Raw genomic sequence first — 21,392 nt, 5'->3', positions numbered from 1 at the left:
TTCTGGTGGCCTTCCCTGTCACGAGATGTACGAGGCTTTGTGCAGTCTTGTGACGTTTGTGCTCGGGCCAAGCCTTGTTGTTCTCGGGCTAGTGGATTGTTGTTGCCCTTGCCTATCCCGAAGAGGCCTTGGACGCACATCTCGATGGATTTTATTTCGGATCTTCCTGTTTCTCAGAAGATGTCTGTCATCTGGGTGGTGTGTGACCGTTTCTCTAAGATGGTCCATTTGGTTCCCCTGCCTAAGTTGCCTTCTTCTTCCGAGTTGGTTCCTCTGTTTTTTCAAAATGTGGTTCGTTTGCATGGTATTCCGGAGAATATCGTTTCTGACAGAGGATCCCAATTCGTGTCTAGATTTTGGCGGGCATTCTGTGCTAGGATGGGCATAGATTTGTCTTTCTCGTCTGCTTTCCATCCTCAGACTAATGGCCAGACCGAGCGGACAAATCAGACTTTGGAGACATATTTGAGGTGTTTTGTGTCTGCAGATCAGGATGATTGGGTTGCTTTTTTGCCTTTAGCGGAGTTTGCCCTCAATAATCGGGCCAGCTCTGCCACCTTGGTGTCTCCTTTTTTCTGTAATTCGGGGTTTCATCCTCGATTTTCCTCCGGTCAGGTGGAATCTTCGGATTGTCCTGGAGTGGATGCTGTGGTGGAGAGGTTGCATCAGATTTGGGGGCAGGTGGTGGACAATTTGAAGTTGTCCCAGGAGAAGACTCAGCTTTTTGCCAACCGCCGGCGTCGGGTTGGTCCTCGGCTTTGTGTCGGGGACTTGGTGTGGTTGTCTTCTCGTTTTGTCCCTATGAGGGTTTCTTCTCCTAAGTTTAAGCCTCGGTTCATCGGCCCGTACAAGATATTGGAGATTCTTAACCCTGTGTCCTTCCGTTTGGACCTCCCTGCATCTTTTTCTATTCATAATGTTTTTCATCGGTCATTGTTGCGCAGGTATGAGGTACTGGTTGTGCCTTCCGTTGAGCCTCCTGCTCCGGTGTTGGTTGAGGGCGAGTTGGAGTACGTTGTGGAAAAAATCTTGGACTCCCGTGTTTCCAGACGGAAACTCCAGTATCTGGTCAAATGGAAGGGATACGGTCAGGAGGATAATTCTTGGGTGACTGCCTCTGATGTTCATGCCTCCGATCTGGTCCGTGCCTTTCATAGGGCTCATCCTGATCGCCCTGGTGGTTCTGGTGAGGGTTCGGTGCCCCCTCCTTGAGGGGGGGGTACTGTTGTGAAATTGGATTTTGGGCTCCCCCGGTGGCCACTGGTGGAATTGAACTTGTGTGCATCATCCCCTCTGTTCACCTGTTCCCATCAGGATGTGGGATGTCGCTATTTAACCTTGCTCCTCTGTCACTTCCATGCCGGTCAACATTGTAATCAGAAGCCTTTCTGTGCATGTTCCTGCTACCAGACAACTTCCAGCTAAGTCGGACTTTTGTCCTTGTTTGTTTTTTGCATTTTGTTCCAGTTCACAGCTGCAGTTTCGTTTCTGTGTCTGGAAAGCTCTTGTGATCTGAAATTGCCACTCTGATGTTATGAGTTAATACTAGAGTCTTAAAGTAATTTCAGGATGGTGTATTGATAGGGTTTTCAGCTGACCATGAAAGTACCCTTTCTGTCTTCCTGCTATCTAGTAAGCGGACCTCGATTTTGCTAAACCTATTTTCATACTACGTTTGTCATTTTCATCTTAAATCACCGCCAATATATGTGGGGGCCTCTGTCTGCCTTTCGGGGAAATTTCTCTAGAGGTGAGCCAGGACTATATTCTCCTCTGCCAGGATTAGTTAGTCCTCCGGCCGGCGCTGGGCGTCTAGGGATAAAACGCAGGCTACGCTACCCGGCTACTGTTAGTTGTGCGGCAGGTTTAGTTCATGGTCAGTTTAAGTTTCCATCCTTCCAAGAGCTAGTTCCTATGTATGCTGGGCTATGTTCTCTTGCCATTGAGAACCATAACATGCATCAATATGGTGTGGCATGGAAGTAATCAGCCTGTGGCGCTGCTGAGCTGTTATGGAAGCCCAGGTTGCTTTGATAGCAGCTTTCAGCTCACCTGCATTGTTGGGTCTGGTGTCTCTCATCTTCTTATTAACAATACCCCATAGATTCTCTATAGGGTTAAGGTCAGGCGAGTTTGCTGGCCAATCAAGTGCAGTGATACTGTGGTTATTAAACCAGGTATTGGTACTTTGGCAGTGTGGACAGGTGCCAAGTCCTGTTGGAGAATGAAATTTCCATCTCCAAAAAGCTTGTAGGCAGATGCAAGCATGAAGTGCTCTAAAATTTACTGGTAGACGGCTCTGCTGACTTTGGTCTTGATAAAACACAGCAGATGACATGGCTCCCCAAATCATCACTGATTGTGGAAACTTCACACTACATCTCAAGCAGCTTGGATTGTGACCTCTCCACTCTTCCTCCAGACTCTGGGACCTTGATTTCCAAATGAAATGCAAAATTTACTTTCATCTGAAAACAACACCTTGGACCACTGAGCAACACTCCAGTTCTTTTTCTCCTTGGCCCAGGTAAGATGCTTCCGACGTTGTCTATTGGTCATGAGTGGCTTGACACAAGGAATGCAACACTTGTAGCCCATGTCCTGTATGTGTGATAGCTCTTGAAGCAATGACTCCCGCAGAAGTCCACTCCTTGTGAATCTCCCCCAAATTTTTGAATAGCCTTTTCTTAACAATCCTTTTAAGGCTGCAGTTATCCTGGTTGCTTGTGCACCTTTTCCTACCACTGTGCTGTTCCATGTATGTTCTTCAGTTCCATGTATGTTGTTATATTTTACTCTGCTGCCACCCAATGGCCTTTTTCCGTATGGCAGCTTGTTATTCATTTAATTCTTGTGGGCATGTCTTTCACATCCGGTTCAAGGGTCAAGGCTTTTCTTCCTCTGGCAGCCATTTTAGTTTCAGCATACCTCCAAACCGTCCCGGATACAGCGGGACTGTCCTGATTTTGACAGTCAGCCCCGTGATCCCGGGCGGGACATTAGTTGTCCTGCAGTGGTTGGGAGGTGTGCTGCAATATCAGGTGGTCACTGCAGTCAGCCTCTTCCCTGCACCTGCAGAGCTGCCTGAGCACAGCACATATTGGCTGCTTCGTGGCCACAGGACCTGTGATGAGGTCACAGGGGGGAGGAGTCAGGGGTCACATGATCGGGACCTCATGGATTGCAGGACTCGGCTTGCTGGTTGCCAACTTGCCATGCTGCCTGCTGGATGAGGTAAGCTGCCGTGTGTGGGGTCAGGAGGTGTACAGTGTGGATGTAGCGGAGCCGTGTGTACGAGGTGTATGGAGCGGAGCTAAATGTATATGAGGTGTATGGAGCGGAGCTAAATGTATATGAGGTGTATGGAGCGGAGCGCGTGTGTAGGATTAGCTATGTGTGGCCATTATTCGGTACAAAGTATCATGTGTGGTCACTATACAGTATGGAGCATCATGTGTGGCCATTATACAGTATGGAGCATCATGTGTGGCCATTATACAGTATGGAGCATCATGTGTGGCCTTTATACAGTATGGAGCATCATGTGTGGCCACTATACAGTATTGAGCATCATGTGTGGCCATTAAACAGTATGGAGCATCATGTGTGGCCTTTATACAGTATGGAGCATCATGTGTGGCCATTATACAGTATGGAGCATCATGTGTGGCCATTATACAGTATGGAGCATCATGTGCGGCCATTATACAGTATGGAGCATCATGTGTGGCCTTTATACAGTATGGAGCATCATGTGTGGCCACTATACAGTATTGAGCATCATGTGTGGCCATTAAACAGTATGGAGCATCATGTGTGGCCTTTATACAGTATGGAGCATCATGTGTGGCCTTTATACAGTATGGAGCATCATGTGTGGCCATTATACAGTATGGAGCATCATGTGCGGCCATTATACAGTATGGAGCATCATGTGCGGCCATTATACAGTATGGAGCATCATGTGCGGCCATTATACAGTATGGAGCATCATGTGCGGCCATTATACAGTATGGAGCATCATGTGTGGCCATTATACAGTATGGAGCATCATGTGGAGCCATTATACAGTATGGAGCATCATGTGGAGCCATTATACAGTATGGAGCATCATGTGTGGCCATTATACAGTATGGAGCACTGTGTGGCCATATTTTTTTGTTTATAATTATTCTTTATGAAACAGTGTGATCAGCAGTGCTAAATGGGTGTGGTTGGGACTTGGATATGGGTGTGGCTAGTTATGAATGGGTGTGGTCAGAGGCGTGGCCTAAAATTTGCCGCGACGCAAACTTTGTCCCTCTTTCCCATCTTCAAAAGTTGGGAGGTATGGTTTCAGTTACATGCTGTTGTGAGAGGACGCTTTTGATCCAGGCTTAGGAAGGCATCAGTCTTTTAACCACTCTCTCTTGCTGCTCACACTTGGAGTCATACTTGGTGCTACATCTTACTGTACCTTGTCTACACCTGCATTTCTGGAGAAAGTACTGTATTACCAGTTATATGCTGTATATCCAGTTTTCCAAATAAACAAGTCTGGATTGCACAATCCCTGGAGTGCATCATCTCTTCGGATGCTGAGCAGCATTGGTCCTGTCTGCCTCACATCGAGGAAATACGAAGGTACAATTCTCTCTCTCTCTCACAACCCTCATTAGTCAACGACCCCTCCATTCGCCTCATGTGGGGACAGAACAGTCGAAAGACTGCCTTGAAGCCCGGCCAGAATCATCCTTATATCCCTGTCCATGTGCCCACGCTCTGCCTGCTCACATACTGCAGCCCTGCTCTGCTAAGAAATCTGCAGCATCACCTCAGACCACATTGTGCATAAAGACTCTGTATTATACCACATCGCCGCAGATTGTCGGACTGCAGAACCCCACAATTCTCCAAAAACACCTTGGTAATCTTATCAGGGGGTCGCAACTAAGCTGCACCGCGATTTCCAGGCCCCAATTCAAAAGTTCAGTTTCTTAAAGGGACAGCGCACCTTAACCCCTTCATGACCTCGCCGTTTTTTGCAATTCTGACCAGTGTCCCTTTATGAGGTAATAACTCAGGAACGCTTCAACGGATCCTAGCGATTCTGAGATTGTTTTTTCGTGACATAGTGGGCTTCATGTTAGTGGTAAATTTAGGTCGATAATTTCTGAGTTTTTGTGAAAAAAAACAGAAATTTGGCAACAATGTTGAAAATTTTGCAATTTTCACATTTTGAATTTTTATTCTGTTAAACCAGAGAGTTATGTGACACAAAATAGTTAATAAATAACATTTCCCACATGTCTACTTTACATCAGCACAATTTTGGAAACAAATTTTTTTTTTGCTAGGAAGTTATAAGGGTTAAAATTTGACCAGTGATTTCTAATTTTTACAACAAAATTTACAAAACCATTTTTTTTAGGGACCACCTCACATTTGAAGTCAGTTTGAGGGTTCTATATGGCTGAAAATACCCAAAAGTGACACCATTCTAAAAACTGCACCCCTCAAGGTGCTCAAAACCACATTCAAGAAGTTTATTAACCCTTCAGGTGTTTCACAGCAGCAGAAGCAACATGGAAGTAAAAAATGAACATTTAACTTTTTAGTCACAAAAATGATCTTTTAGCAACAATTTTTTATTTTCCCAAGGGTAAAAGGAGAAACTGGACCACGGACGTTGTTGTCCAATTTGTCCTGAGTACGCTGATTGTTGTGAATTTGCTTTTTGCTCCCTCTAGTGGTTACTAGTTTTTTGACTCTGGTTTTTCTGTCATTCCTTTTATCCGCACCTGGGTCGTTAGTTAGGGGTGTTGCTATATAAGCTTCCTGGACCTTCAGTTCTATGCCTGGCAACGTAGTTATCAGAGCTAGTCTGCTGTGCTCTTGTCTACTGATCCTGGTTCCAGTTATATCAGCTAAGTCTGCCTTTTGCTTTTTGCTATTTGTTTTGGTTTTGTATTTTTGTCCAGCTTGTTCCAAATCTATATCCTGACCTTTGCTGGAAGCTCTAGGGGGCTGGTGTTCTCCCCCCGGACCGTTAGACGGTTCGGGGGTTCTTGAATTTCCAGTGTGGATTTTGATAGGGTTTTTGTGGACCATATAAGTTACCTTTCTTTATTCTGCTATCAGTTAGCGGGCCTCTCTGTGCTAAACCTGGTTCATTTCTGTGTTTGTCATTTCCTCTTACCTCACCGTTATTATTTGTGGGGGGCTTCTATCCAGCTTTGGGGTCCCCTTCTCTGGAGGCAAGAAAGGTCTTTTGTTTTCCTCTACTAGGGGTAGCTAGATTCTCCGGCTGGAGCGTGTCATCTAGAATCAACGTAGGAATGATCCCCGGCTACTTCTAGTGTTGGCGTTAGGAGTAGATATATGGTCAACCCAGTTACCACTGCCCTATGAGCTGGATTTTTGTATTCTGCAGACTTCTACGTTCCTCTGAGACCCTCGCCATTGGGGTCATAACAGCTGATACCTCATATGTGGGGGTAAACCACTGTTTGGGCGCACGGCAGGGCTCGGAAGGGAAGGAGCGCCATTTGACTTTTTGAATGAAAAATTGGCTCCAATCTTTAGCGGACACCATGTCGCGTTTGGAGAGCCCCCGTGTGCGTAAACATTGGAGCTCCCCCACAAGTGACCACATTTTGGAAACTAGACCCCCCAAGGAACTTATCTAGAAGCATAGTGAGCACTTTAAACCCCCAGGTGCTTCACAAATTGATCCGTAAAAATGAAAGAGTACTTTTTTTTCACAAAAAAATTATTTTAGCCTCAATTTTTTCATTTTCACATGGGCAACAGGATAAAATGGATCCTAAATTTTGTTGGGCAATTTCTCCTGAGTATGCCGATACCTCATATGTGGGGGTAAACCACTGTTTGGGTGCACGGCAAGGCTCGGAAGGGGAGGCGTGCCATTTGACTTTTTGAACGCAAGATTGGCTGGAATCAATGGTGGCGCCATGTTGCGTTTGGAGACCCCTGATGTGCCTAAACAGTGGAAACCCCTCAATTCTAACTTCAGCACTAACCCCAACACACCCCTAATCCTAATCCCAACTGTAGCCATAACCCTAATCACAACCCTAACCCCAACACACCCCTAACCACAACCCTAACCGCAACACACCCGTAACCCTAATTCCAACCCTAATCCTAACCCTAATCCCAACCCTAACCACAACTGTAACCCCAACACACCCCTAACCCTATCCGTAACCCTAACCACAAGCCTAATCTTAACCCTATTTCAAACCCTAGCCCTAATTCCAACCCTAACTCTAATTCCAACCCTAACCCTAAGGCTATGTGCCCACGTTGCGGATTCGTGTGAGATTTTTCCGCACGATTTTTGAAAAATCTGCAGGTAAAAGGCACTGCGTTTTACCTGCGGATTTACAGCAGATTTCCAGTGTTTTTTTGTGCGGATTTCACCTGCGGATTCCTATTGAGGAACAGGTGTAAAACGCTGCGGAATCCGCACAAAGAATTGACATGCTGCGGAAAATACAACGCAGCGTTTCTGCACGGAATTTTCCGCACCATGGTGTGGATTTGGTTTTCCTTAGGTGTACATGGTACTGTAAGGCCGGCGTCACACTGGCGAGTTTTACGGACGTAAGAGCGCAGAAACTACGTCCGTAAAACTCGCATTACATACGGCACAATTATTCTCAATGGGGCTGCTCCTATTAGCCGTATATTACGGTTCAGTATTATACGGCTTTCTACGGCCGTACAAAATCGCAGCATGCTGCGTTTGTCAGCGTATGGCGCAAATAATACGCCAATGAAAGTCTATGGGGGCGAGAAAAATAGGGATTCCACACGGACCTGCAGTGTGACTTGCGAGAAATACGCAGCGGTGTTGGTGAAAAGTCGGTAATTCAATTGCCGGCTTTTTCCTTCTCCTTCACAAACCCGACATGATATGAGACATGGTTTACATACAGTAAACCATCTCATATCCCCATTTTTTTTGCATATTCCACACTACTAATGTTAGTAGTGTGTGTATGCAAAATTTGGGCGCTGTAGCTGCTAAAATAAAGGGTTAAATGGCGGAAAAAATTGGCGTGGGCTCCCGCGCAATTTTCTCCGCCAGAGTGGTAAAGCCAGTGACTGAGGGCAGATATTAATAGCCAGGAGAGGGTCCATGGTTATTGGCCCCCCCTGGCTACAAACATCTGCCCCCAGCCACCCCAGAAAAGGCACATCTGGAAGATGCGCCTATTCTGGCACTTGGCCACTCTCTTCCCACTCCCTGTAGCGGTGGGATATGGGGTAATGAAGGGTTAATGCCACCTTGCTATTGTAAGGTGACATTAAGCCAGATTAATAATGGAGAGGCGTCAATTATGTCACCTATCCATTATTAATCCAATTGTAGGAAAGGGTTAAAAAACACACACACACACACATGATTAAAAAGGATTTTAATGAAATAAACACAGCGGTTGTTGTAATAATTTATTGTTCTCGCAATCCATTTGCAGACCCTCGCTTGGAAAAATAATAAACGCACAAGATACATACCTTCTGGTGAACTGTCTCGTCCCACGAGGTAATCCATCTGAAGGGGTTAACTAATATTACAGGCAGGAGCCCTGCAAATGCAGCGGTGCTCCGTGCCTGTAATCCCCGGCGAATGAATGAAATGTAGGTCATTGACCTACATTTCCTTCAGTCGCGGTGATGCGCCCCCTGGTGGATGTCCTCATATGACCTGGAGCATGGGAAAAAGTTCCCAGGCTGCAGTTCATGAGAACATCCAGCAGGGGCGCCTCACCGCGACTCAATGTAAGTACAGATCCTGCTTTCCTTTCAGCACCCGGGGATTACAGGCACGAGCGAGTGGTTTATCGCAGCTCTGCCTGTAATATTAGTTAACCCCTTCAGATGGATTACTTCGTGGGACGTGATCTGACATCAGAAGGTATGTATATTGTGCGTTAATTATTTTGCCAAGTGAGGGCCTGCAAATGGATTGCGAGAACAATAAATTATTACAACAACCGCTGTGTTTATTTCATTAAAATCCTTTTTAATCATGTGTGTGTGTGTTTTTTTAACCCTTTCCTACAATTGGATTAATAATGGATAGGTGACATAATTGACGCCTCTCCATTATTAATCTGGCTTAATGTCACCTTCCAATAGCAAGGTGGCATTAACCCTTCATTACCCCATATCCCACCGCTACAGGGAGTGGGAAGAGAGTGGCCAAGTGCCAGAATTGGCGCATCTTCCAGATGTGCCTTTTCTGGGGTGGCTGGGGGCAGATGTTTGTAGCCACGGGGGGGCCAATAACCATGGACCCTCTCCTGGCTATTAATATCTGCCCTCAGTCACTGGCTTTACCATTCTGGCGGAGAAAATTGCGCGGGAGCCCACGCCAATTTTTTCCGCGATTTAACCCTTTATTTTAGCAGCTACAGCGGCCAAATTTTGCACATACACACTACTAACATTAGTAGTGTGGAATATGCAAAAAAAAGGGGGATATGAGATGGTTTACTGTATGTAAACCATGTCTCATATCCTGTCGGGTTTGTGAAGGAGAAATGAAAAGCCGGCAATTGAATTACCGGCTGTTCACAGATATCGCGCTGAATGAAATATAAATACAGAATATATATATATATGTGTCTCAATGACATATATATATATATATATATATATATACATACTGTATATATGTTTTAATGAACATTTGAGCACATAAATCCATTAGATGTCGGTTTTGCAAGCCTGCGCGAAAATCTCGCAGTACGGATGCCATACGGATTACATACGGAGGATGCCATGCGCAAAATACGCTGACACACCCTGACTACGGATCACTATTTTGGGAACATTTCTCCGTATTACGGCCGTAGTACGGACGTATAATACGTGGCGTATTGTCTTACGCCATGTGTGACTCCAGCCTAAACCTGATGGAAAACTGCTTCGAATTCGCAGCGGCCGATCCGCTGCGGATCCGCGGCCGATCCGCTGCGGATCCGCGGCCGATCCGCTGCGGATCCGCGGCCGATCCGCTGCGGATCCGCGGCGGATCCGCGGCCGATCCGCTGCGGATCCGCGGCCGATCCGCTGCGGATCCGCGGCCGATCCGCTGCGGATCCGCGGCCGATCTTCTCTGTGTGCACATGCCATAACCCTACCCCTAACCCTAACCCTACCTGTAACCCTAACCCTACCCCTAACCCTACCCCTAGTTCTAACCCTAGTTCTAACCCTAACCCTAGTGGAAAAAGAAAAAAAAATATTTTCTTTATTTTATTATTGTCCCTACCTATGGGGGTGATAAAGGGGGGGGGGTTTATTTATTATTTTTTTATTTTGATCGCTGTGATAGAACCTACCACAGCGATCAAAATGTACTTTGTAATGAATCTGCCGGCCGGCAGATTCGGCGGGTGCACTGAGCATGCGCCCGCCATTTTGGAAGATGGCGGCGCCCAGCGAGGAGACGGACCGACACCGGGAGCCTCGGTAAGTATAAGGGGGGGGAGATCGGGGCACGGGGGGGGGCGTCGGAGCACCAGGGGGGGGTGACATAGGAGCAGGGGGGGAGCGGGCAGGAGGACGGGGGAGCGGAGCACAGGACGGAGGGGACCGGACCCCATAACGGAGCACTGGGGGGGCGATCGGTGGGGTGGGGGGGTCACTTCAGGTTTTCCAGCCATGGCCGATGGTATTGCAGCATCGGCCATGGCTGGATTGTAATATTTCACCAGTTTTTTTAGGTGAAATATTACAAATCGCTCTGATTGGCAGTTTCACTTTCAACAGCCAATCAGAGCGATCGTAGCCACGGGGGGGTGAAGCCACCCCCCCTGGGCTGAAGTACCACTCCCCCTCTCCCTGCAGATCGGGTAAAATAGGAGTTAACCCCTTCACCCGATCTGCAGGGACGCGATCATTCCATGACGCCACATAGGCGTCATGGGTCGGGAAGGGGTTAAATCAAAATGGCCGAAAAGGACCTTACGCAGTTCCCCAATGCTGAAACAGAGCAAATACAACCCGATACTGTCCATTATGAAGCAGAAGCAGAGCCAGATGCACGACCAGTATGCTCCATCAAGCCAACATTAAAGGTCCTCGAGAATTACCATTCCACAAGGGATGAGTTCAATGACAACCTGGATGACCTATGGGAACGAGTTGCCTCCCTCATGTCAAGCGTCCAACACCACAAAGATGATGCAGTGAGTTTACAGGACACTATAAGACAGCTAGACACGGCCCACAGCAGATACAAGAGACTGTCCGCAAAGTATGCTGCCTTCCTAAAAGACTCTAAAATAGATGAAGCCCTATCAGAGTTAAGCAAGGCAGATTCCACAGACAGAGAAAGGGACGCCGCCGTGCAAGACGCCAAAGATAAAGCGGAGCTTCGTATCGCCCATCTGCAAGAAACTAGATCGCACAGGTCAGCCTCGTCTAAACACTCTGTTCGGTCATACAAATCATCCTGCTCAAGAACTTCAGCCCTCAGCGACAGAATCCTAGAGGCCCGTTTAAATGCAGAGCGGTCCAAACTAAGACGTTCCTACACAGAAAAGAAAGTAGAGAGAGAAGCCAGGAAGGCAGAGGCAGAAGCAAAGAAAGCAGAAGCCAGGAAGGCAGAAGTGAAGAAAGCAGAAGCAGAGGCTCAAGCAAAGATTCTTCAAACCGAAATGGAGGAAGAAATTGCATTAGCCGAAATAAAAATACTCGAGCAAGCATTGAAGCAAAACCTTGACCCGATTTGCCTGCCACCACAGGAAGAAGACGACCCAGCTGTTCGTACCAGAGACTACGTTCAGAAACAGATACATGCAGTGCACACCTTCTCCAGCGACGTTCAACCCAACATTGCAGAAACGTCCAAGTCAGCTCAACCTTTGGTGCCAGTATCGCCCACAGCCCCTACACCCTACAGAGACCCAAGACCAACGCCGTGATGCACCCTCTCAGGAGCAGTCATCACCGCAAGACGACCGCAAGGCACACTCCAGCCTGCCTCCAAGCAGCAGTCATCAGAATCTCCAGAGGTTAAACCACAGCTCAACCCTGCAGCGACATCATTCTACCCGGGAACAATTCACCCTTCCACACCACACAGCTTATACACCCGAGGGCCACCACAAGCTACTACGGTAACAAGGAGTGAAGGATCAGACATGTCCGAGTTTGCCAGGTTCATGGTGAGCAGGGAGCTAATCAGCACTAGCCTCTCAAAATTTGACGACCGTGCAGAGAACTACAGAGCCTGGAAAGCAACCTTCAAGGCCGCCATTGCTGATCTCAACCTATCCGCTGAGCAGGAGCTCGACCTCATGGTAAAATGGTTGGGTCCTGAATCCACAAACCGTATCAAGAGTCTTAGGACTGTCTATGTGGGGCAAGCTGAAGCAGGTCTTGCAGCTGCCTGGCAGAGACTCGAAAGAACCTACGGCAGCGCTGAAGCCATAGAAAAGTCCCTATTCAAGAGACTGCATAATGTTCCAAGGATCAACCTTAAGGAAGCCCACAAGCTTCTGGACTTAAGTGACCTGCTTATGGAGCTGGATCTTGCTAAAAGAGACCCTCATCTGTCTGGACTGTGCTACCTGGACACTGCCCATGGGGTGAACCCAATCGTCTCAAAGCTGCCACATAGTCTGCAAGAGAAGTGGGTAGTGTTCGTCTCCAGGTATAAAAGGTCACATGATGTCACCTTTCCTCCATTCATTCAGTTCTGCAAGTTCATTGACGAACAGGCCCAAATGAGGAACGATCCTAGCCTCAGCTTCCTGGAGTCTAACACTGCAGCTCCAGCAACACCTTCATCAAGGTATGAAAGCATCACACAGACGCAAGGACTCGAGGAACAGTGTAAGCGTCAGAAAGACTAACCTGCCATCACCTGCAGTACCTGCCGATAAGAAATCCTCAGCGAACTTGGGGTATGTTTCAAGTGCTGCGCTTCATCAGATCACATGGCCAAGGACTGTAAATGTCTCATTAAGTGTGAAGAGTGTCACAGCGACAGACACCCATCAGCCTTGCACCCAGCCTCAGCCACCAGCGATACAGCAGTCGCAGTTACCTCTAGTCCCACTACAAGCCATGGCGGGGAGCCACAGAATCATGCCAAGTCCACCACAGCTGTTTCCTGCTCATGCTCAGAGGTATATGGGGAGAATCAAAGTGTTAAATGCTGTGCCAGGATATGCCTAATCAGAGTTTATCCAGAAGGGCAACCAGAGAAGGCAGTAAAAATGTATGCCATCATTGATGATCAGAGTAATCGATCCCTAGCTGGACCTAAGTTCTTTGAAGCCTTTAGAATCAAGGGACCAGCAACGCCCTACACTCTGAATACTTGCCCGGGACGCATAGAGACTAGCGGCAGAAGAGCACAAGGTTTCATTGCTTCGCCTGTCAATGGAGATCTAGAAATACCCCTACCTAGGCTAATCGAATGCGATCAAATACCACACCAAAGGGATGAGATCCCTACCTGTTATGATCCGGTGACCTTGGAACCGCATGAAACTTTCTCTGGAGTAGGTGGAAACTGTACTGACCGCAGATCCTGAACTAACACCGCAACTAGAAGTAGCCGTGGGGTGTGCCTAACATATCCTAGACACCTCGACACAGCCGGAGGACTAAATACCCCTATAGATGGAAATAGGAATACTACCTTGCCTCAGAGCAGAACCCCAAAGGATAGGCAGCCCCCCACGAATATTGACTGAGTAGAAGAAAAGACACACGCAGGCAGAAAACAAGATTTAGCAAAAGAGGCCACTCTAGCTAAATAGGAAAGGATAGGACAGAATACTAAGCGGTCAGTATTAAAACCCTTCAAAAAATATCCACAGCAGATAATACAAAAAGTTCCACAATCTAACTAAAGACATGGAATGTATATCTGCAACCCCAGAGAATCCAACAAGACTGAGAAAATACTGACACAATCTAAGCTGGACAAGAAAACACAAAAGAATAGCACTGAATCATGAAGCACACAGCATGTGTGCCATAGAAACAAAACCAGACACTTATCTTTGCTGATTTGGCAGAAAGGCAGGAGGAACCAGGCAGAGGTCCAACACCTCCCAACAACCCAACAACAATTGACAACTGGCAAGGACTAAAGAATCCTGCACACCTAAATACCCCAGTCAGAACTGCAATCAGCAGAAACACCTGACCAGGACTGAAACCCAGGGACAACTGCATTACCACCACCGGGAACCCAAAAGCAGAATTCACAACACCTACCCCAGAAGCTGCTTTCCACCAACCACACTTACGGCACCTAGCCAGCGTTATCCCACCTTTGGACACAGATGCTGAAATCCTACTTCTGCTCGGCAGAGACAATTTGAGGATACATAAGGTCTGCCAACAGTGTAACGGTCCTGACTACGCCCCCTATGCCCAGAGTCTTGACTTGGGGTGGGTAGTCATAGGAAATGTATGCTTGGACCAAACAGGAGTCCATTCCATTAAGACCTACGTACACCGAGATGGGTGCCCTACTTTCTGCAAACCATGTCCTCATCACTATGAGGTGAAGGAAAAGCTTCCAGATCCTGTACAGCTGCCTCATGTTATCCCTTCTCCCTATGCAGATGACTTGGGAAGATCGGTGTTTCTTACCACTAAGGATGACAACAAAGTAGCCCCATCTATGGAAGACAAGGAATTTGTCAGGATAATGGACAATGAGTTCCTTAAGGACGAGACCAATCACTGGGTTTTTCCCCTACCGTTCCGAGCTACCAGGGTAAGGCTCCCAAACAATCGTGAACAAGCCTTGTCCAGATTCAACTCTCTCCAGCGCACACTAAGCAATAAACCAGAGATGAAAGAACACATTGTCACCTTTATGGGCAAAGTATTCCATAACAACCATGCGGAGCCAGCGCCTCCCTTAAAGGAAAACGAGGAGTGCTGGTACCTACCCTCATTTGGAGTATATCACCCGAAGAAACCTAAGCAAATTAGAGTTGTCTTTGGTTCAAGCGCCAAACATCAGGGCGTAACTCTCAATGATGTCCTCCTCACAGGTCCTAATCTGACAAACAACCTAGTAGGATTGTTGATGAGGTTCAGGAAAGAGCCCATTGCCATCACCACCGACATTGAACAGATGTTCCACTGTTTCATAGTCAGAGAGGACCACAGGAATTTCCTCAGGTTCCTGTGGTATAAGGACAATGACCCCAGCAAAGAGATGGTGGAGTATCGCATGCGGGTGCTCGGGAACAGCCCTTCACCCGCAGTGGCAACATATGGCCTGTGGAGAACCGGACTAGAAGGAGAGTCCGAGTATGGAACAGACGCCAGAGACTTTGTAGAGAAAGACTTCTACGTAGATGATGGACTAAAATCTCTACCCACAGAAGAAGCGGCAATCAACCTACTTAAAAGGACCCAACATATGCTGTACCGAGCTAAGCTTAGACTGCACAAAATTGCTTCAAACAGCCTGGCTGTCATGAGAGCCTTTGAGTCAAGTGACCACGCACCTGGATTCAAGGACATAGACATAGGACCAGACAGTCCGCCTGTGCAGAGAAGCTTAGGCCTGAGGTGGAACCTGTCAGCCGACACCTTCGGTTTCCAAATCAACTGTGCAGACAAACCATTCACTAAACGTGGTGTCCTGTCAGTGGTAAATAACCTATATGACCCACTTGGCTTCGTGGCACCAATTACCATACAAGGTAAATCCTTTCTGAGACAGCTATCCGAAACCGTCAAGGACTGGGATGCCTCACTACCTCCTGATAAGGGATCGAAATGGGAAACCTGGAAGCAGTCTTTGTGTGCTTTGGATGAAATCCATATACCGAGATGGTACGCCGGAATCTCACTTGCTGCTAGCACTAGGATAGAACTCCATGTGTTCTCGGATGCATCCACGGAGGCCATTGCAGCTGTTGCCTACCTGAAGGTGACGGGATCCGACAATCAAGATCAAGTTGGTTTCGTTTTCGGCAAGGCTAAGTTGGCTCCCAACCCTGACCTCACTATTCCCAGGCTGGAACTCTGTGGGGCTGTGCTTGCAGTAGAACTTGCAGACTTTATTCAGCATGAGCTGGACACTCACATAGATGACGTACAATACTACAGTGACAGTAAAGTTGTCTTAGGTTACATCTACAACCAAACAAGGCGCTTCTACGTGTACGTCAGTAACCGCATTGAGAGAATAAGAAGGTCTTCCAAACCTGAACAGTGGCACTATATCCCATCTGAACTTAATCCAGACGACCATGCCACTAGACCTATGTCTATAAATTCCTTTGCTAACTCTTCTTGGCTTTCAGGTCTAAAGTTTCTGCTGGAACAGAAGGGAAGTGAATGTGTCCAGAAAGTCTTCAGCATCCAGGATCCGGATGATGATCCAGAAGTCCGCTACGAGGTCAGTACTCTGGCCACGAACGCTAAACCAACCTCCACCCTCGGTTGCCAGCGCTTCGAACGCTTCTCCAATTGGATGAAACTCATTAAGACTATAGCAAGGTTAGTCCACATTGCGAGATCTTATCTCAACTCCTATGGAGACAAAGACTGTCACGGTTGGCACGTCTGCCAAAAACTACTCTCTATCGAAGACTTTCCGGTAGGATAAACCATGAACAGAACCAGGGCCGTATTTAGAGTTTATGCCACCCTAGGCACTTTTAGTGCTGCCTCCCCCATTGGCATGACTAATGTAGATACTGTCGACAGTGATTTACAGTAAGGTACCTTCACACTAAGCGACTTTACAACGATAACGATAGCGATCCGTGACGTTGCAGCGTCCTGGATAGCGATATCGTTGTGTTTGACACGCAGCAGCGATCTGGATCCCGCTGTGATATCGCTGGTCGGAGCTGAAAGTTCAGAACTTTATTTGGTCGTCAGATCGGCGTGTATCGTTGTGTTTGACAGCAAAAGCAACGATGCCAGCGATGTTTTACAATGGTAACCAGGGTAAATATCGGGTTACTAAGCGCAGGGCCGCGCTTAGTAACCCGATATTTACCCTGGTTACCATTGTAAAAGTAAAAAAAAAAAAACACTACATACTCACCCTCTGATGTCTGTCACGTCCCCCGGTGTCCGCGCTGCTGCTCAGAGCTTCCTGCACTGTGTGTCAGTGCCGGCCGGAAAGCAAAGCACAGCGGTGACGTCACCGCTCTGCTGTTAGGGCCGGCGCTCACACAGAGCAGGGAAGCGGACGCCGGGGGACGCGAATGTGAGTATGTACTGTGTGTTTGTTTTTTTACATTTAACACTGGTAACCAGGGTAAACATCGGGTTACTAAGCGCGGCCCTGCGCTTACCAACCCGATGTTTACCCTGGTTACCCGGGGACTTCGGCATCGTTGGTCGCTGGAGAGCTGTCTGTGTGACAGCTCTCCAGCGACCACACAGCGACGCTGCAGCGATCGGGATTGTTGTCTAGATCGCTGCAGCGTCGCTTAATGTGACGGTACCTTTAGAGTTAAATCAGACTTTTTGGGGGAGGTGGAGAGGCACTAAACTTTATCAACATGCACGAGAGACAACAAAACACAGCAAAGACTGCTTTTTGTAAGCAGCTTAAATGCAGCTTTAAATTTGCATTAAAAAAATGCAACATGTGAACATAGACTAACAGTTCTATACATCCCGTCCCCACTATGTACAGCGCTGCCTAAAAGAAAATAGTGGACAAGTTGCTAAATATCAGAAATGTCACAATAAAAATCAGTCATAAATGCTGACAACCCCACATGTAGGCGCAGACCATATGCCAGGGTAGTGTCATTATGGATGGCAGGGCTCATATTGGACCTGTCTATGACCTTCTAGGGACCACCTAGTATTTTCCCCCATAATGACCCTTAGGCTAAGTGCACACGCTGCGAATTCCATTGTGGAATTTTCCGCAGCGGATTTCCAAAATCCGCAGTGAAAAAACGCTGCGGTTTTTACTGTGGATTTACCGCGGTTTCTTTTGCGGTTTCCTCTGCGAGTTTTCACCTGCAGATTTCTATTGGAGCAGGGGTAAACCTGTAGCGGAATCCGCAGAAAGAATTGACATGCTGCGGAAAATTAACTGCTGCGTTTCTGCGCGTTTTTTTCCGCATGTGCACTGCGGATTTCATTTCCCATTGCTTTACATGGTACTGTAAATGCATGGGAAACTGCTGCAGATCCGCAGCAAAATCCGCAGTGTGTGCACATACCCTTACATGACAGGCGGCTGCAGACCATCTGCTGACGGTACAGTGACATGATGAAGGTGCCAGGACTTGCAGGCATTGGCAACCCCTGGAGGTGCACAGAGCAGTATCAGCCCCCATTCCTCCCCCAAGACGTTTCACACATCATTACCTTTCTCTCCAACACATAGACTCCTTTGATCAGTGCTCCCCGGCTATACCGCCCCCATCACAGAGCAGCCCCGAGCCCCTGCCGTGCACTTACACTATCCACGTCCCGGTAAAGAGAATGCTGGCAGCGTGATGGGCAGGATCACCCAGCCTGGATTCCTGGAGAGAGGCATGCTGGTGCCAGGTCTGTGCTGCCCTGCTGACCGCTGTCCTGGGCTTCAGCACTTCACAGTAAATTGCCGGGATCCAGGTGGAGGCTTCTCCCAACTCCAGAAGTTTCAGCTGCTCTTCTCCTATAGCCCAGGATGGCGCCCCCCACCGCCAGCCGCTCGCAGGTCCTGATGGGCAGAGGGCTTCTGCCTTTCCGATCTCCGGGTGAAGGCACCAGCAGTCCGGCCGGGGTACAGCAGAGGGACGTGATCCAGGATGTGATCCCCAGCAGCCAGGACACTGTGGTGGGCGGGTGCACTGTCAGGCAGCAACTGAATTTTGGCCTGAGCGAGGAGGGGGCGGGCCCTATGATTTGACGTGTTTCCGCTTCTGGCTCCCTGTGCAGTACATTTAACTGCGTGGGATCTGAGACCCGCCGCAGCCAGAAGACGTAGGTGGGTGGAGGCGGAGGGAGCAGGGAGGTGGGCGGAGGTGGGCGGGCAAGCCCCGGACTATTGAAAAAAAAAAAAAAAAACCTTGTTCAGGTGCCGCCCCCCCCCCCGCATCCTGCCGCCCTAGGCACGTGCCCTCAAGTGCCTAGTGGCAAATACGGCCCTGAACAGAACTCTGCTATAGTACTTTGCCCATTAGATTACAGTTGGGTCGGAGATAGTTTGGCCTAGTGCGGCTACTCTGATCCGAAGATGGGTTTTCCTTTGGATTATCTCAGGAACTGACTTAATGTCGTATCTTGTTTAAAGTTGTTATTATTGCATTACATGCATGTTTGGTTTCATTTTCTAGGTTGTTGGACATTATTTCAAGGACATTAATATAGTGAAATCCCTTACGGAATTTCAGACGGGGAGTGTGCTGTTCCATGTATGTTCTTCAGTTCCATGTATGTTGTTATATTTTACTCTGCTGCCACCCAATGGCCTTTTTCCGTATGGCAGCTTGTTATTCATTTAATTCTTGTGGGCATGTCTTTCACATCCGGTTCAAGGGTCAAGGCTTCTCTTCCTCTGGCAGCCATTTCAGTTTCAGTTACATGCTGTTGTGAGAGGATGCTTTTGAACCAGGCTTAGGAAGGCATCAGTCTTTCGACCACTCTCTCTTGCTGCTCACACTTGGAGTCATACTTGGTGCTACATCTTACTGTACTTTGTCTACACCTGCATTTCTGGAGAAAGTACTGTATTACCAGTTATATGCTGTATGTCCAGTTTTCCAAATAAACAAGTCTGGATTGCACAATCCCTGGAGTGCATCATCTCTTCGGATGCTGAGGAGCATTGGTCCTGTCTGCCTCACATCGAGGAAATACGAAGGTACGATTCTCTCTCTCACAACCCTCATTAGTCAACGACATCTCCATTCGCCTCATGTGGGGACAGAACAACCACACTTTTTTCTTTCACTCAACTTACCATTAATATCCTTGGATACAGCACTCTGAACAGCCAGCTTCTTTAGCAATGACCTTTTGTAGCTTACCCTCCTTGTGGAGTGTGTCAGACTGCCTTCTGGACATCTGTCAAGTCAGCAGTCTTTCCCATGATTATGGAGCCTACTGAAACAGACTAAGGGACCTTTATAAACGCTTAGGAAGCCTTTGCAGGTGTTTTTTCTTAATTATTCTAATTTACTGAGATAATGACTTTTGAGTGTTCATTGGCTGTAAGCCATAATCATCAATATTAACAGAAATAACATAGCAACATATTGGTCCATCCAGTTCAGCCTATATTCCGTCAGAATAAATACCCAGATTTATGTCCTTCTAAAGTACCTAATAACTGTAAGATACAATATTGTTACGCTCCTGGAAGACATCCAGGCCTCTCTTGAACCCCTCGACAGAGTTTGCTATCACCACCTCTTCAGGCAAGGAATTCCAGATTCTCACTGCCCTAACAGTAAAGAATCCTCTTCTATGTTGGTGGAAAAACCTTCTCCAGATGCAGAGAATGCCCCCTTGTGACCGTCACCTTCCTTGGTATAACCAGATCCTCGGAGAGATATTTGTATTGTCCTTTTATATACTTATACATGGTTATTAGATCACCCCTCAGTCGTTTTTTTCTAGACTAAATAATCCTAATTTTGCTAATCTCTCTGGGTATTGTAGTTCCCCCATCCCCTTTATTAATTTTCTTGCCCTCCTTTGAACTCGCTCTAGTTCCAAAACTGTACACAGTACGCCATGTGCGGTCTAACCAGGGATTTGTACAGAGGTAGTATAATGCTCTCATCATGTGTATTCAGACCTCTTTTATTGCACCCCATGATCCTATCTGCCTTGGCAGCTGCTGCCTGGCACTGGCTGCTCCAGGTAAGTTTATCAATAACTAGGATCCCCAAGTCCTTCTCCATGTCAGATTTACCCAGTGGTTTCCCATTCAGTGTGTAATGATGATATTGATTCCTTCTTCCCATGTGTATAACCTTACATTTATCATTGTTAAACCGCATCTGCCAGCTCTAGGCCCAAGTTTCCAACTTATCCAGATCCATCTGTAGCAGAATACTATCTTCTCTTGTATTGACTGCTTTAAATAGTTTTCATCTGCAACCAGGGCCGTATTTAGAGTTTCTGCTGCCCTAGGCACTTTTTGTGCTGCCTCCCCCACTGGTGAGTATGACTAATGCAGACACTGTCGGCAGTGACTTGGGCTACTTTCACATCAGCGATTTTTACCATTCGTGGCCGATCCGGCAGTTTTTCCGCATCTGCCACGTAACGCATCACTTACGGCAACACTGCGTTCGGTCTCATTCATTCCCTGTGGGACTTGCGGACATGTGCCGCACTTGCAGTTTTGCCGCGATCTGGTAAATGCGGTACTTGCAGCAACGGAAAAAAACGCTGCTAGCAGTGTTTTTTTG

At 47.5% G+C, this 21,392-nt stretch overlaps 1 protein-coding gene across 1 annotated transcript in view; it reads left to right on the top strand.

The window, feature by feature from the left end:
- The window catches only part of IRF2 (interferon regulatory factor 2), a 196,223-nt gene that overhangs the window by 5,699 nt on the left and 169,132 nt on the right, over window positions 1-21,392 (top strand). The window lies entirely within an intron of this gene.

The sequence above is a fragment of the Ranitomeya variabilis genome, chromosome 1 (genome assembly GCF_051348905.1).
Source record: "Ranitomeya variabilis isolate aRanVar5 chromosome 1, aRanVar5.hap1, whole genome shotgun sequence".
In the NCBI taxonomy this organism is placed as follows: Eukaryota; Metazoa; Chordata; class Amphibia; order Anura; family Dendrobatidae; genus Ranitomeya; species Ranitomeya variabilis.
Note: the sequence above shows the minus strand (reverse complement) of the source record. Positions and strands in the feature narration are given on the sequence as shown.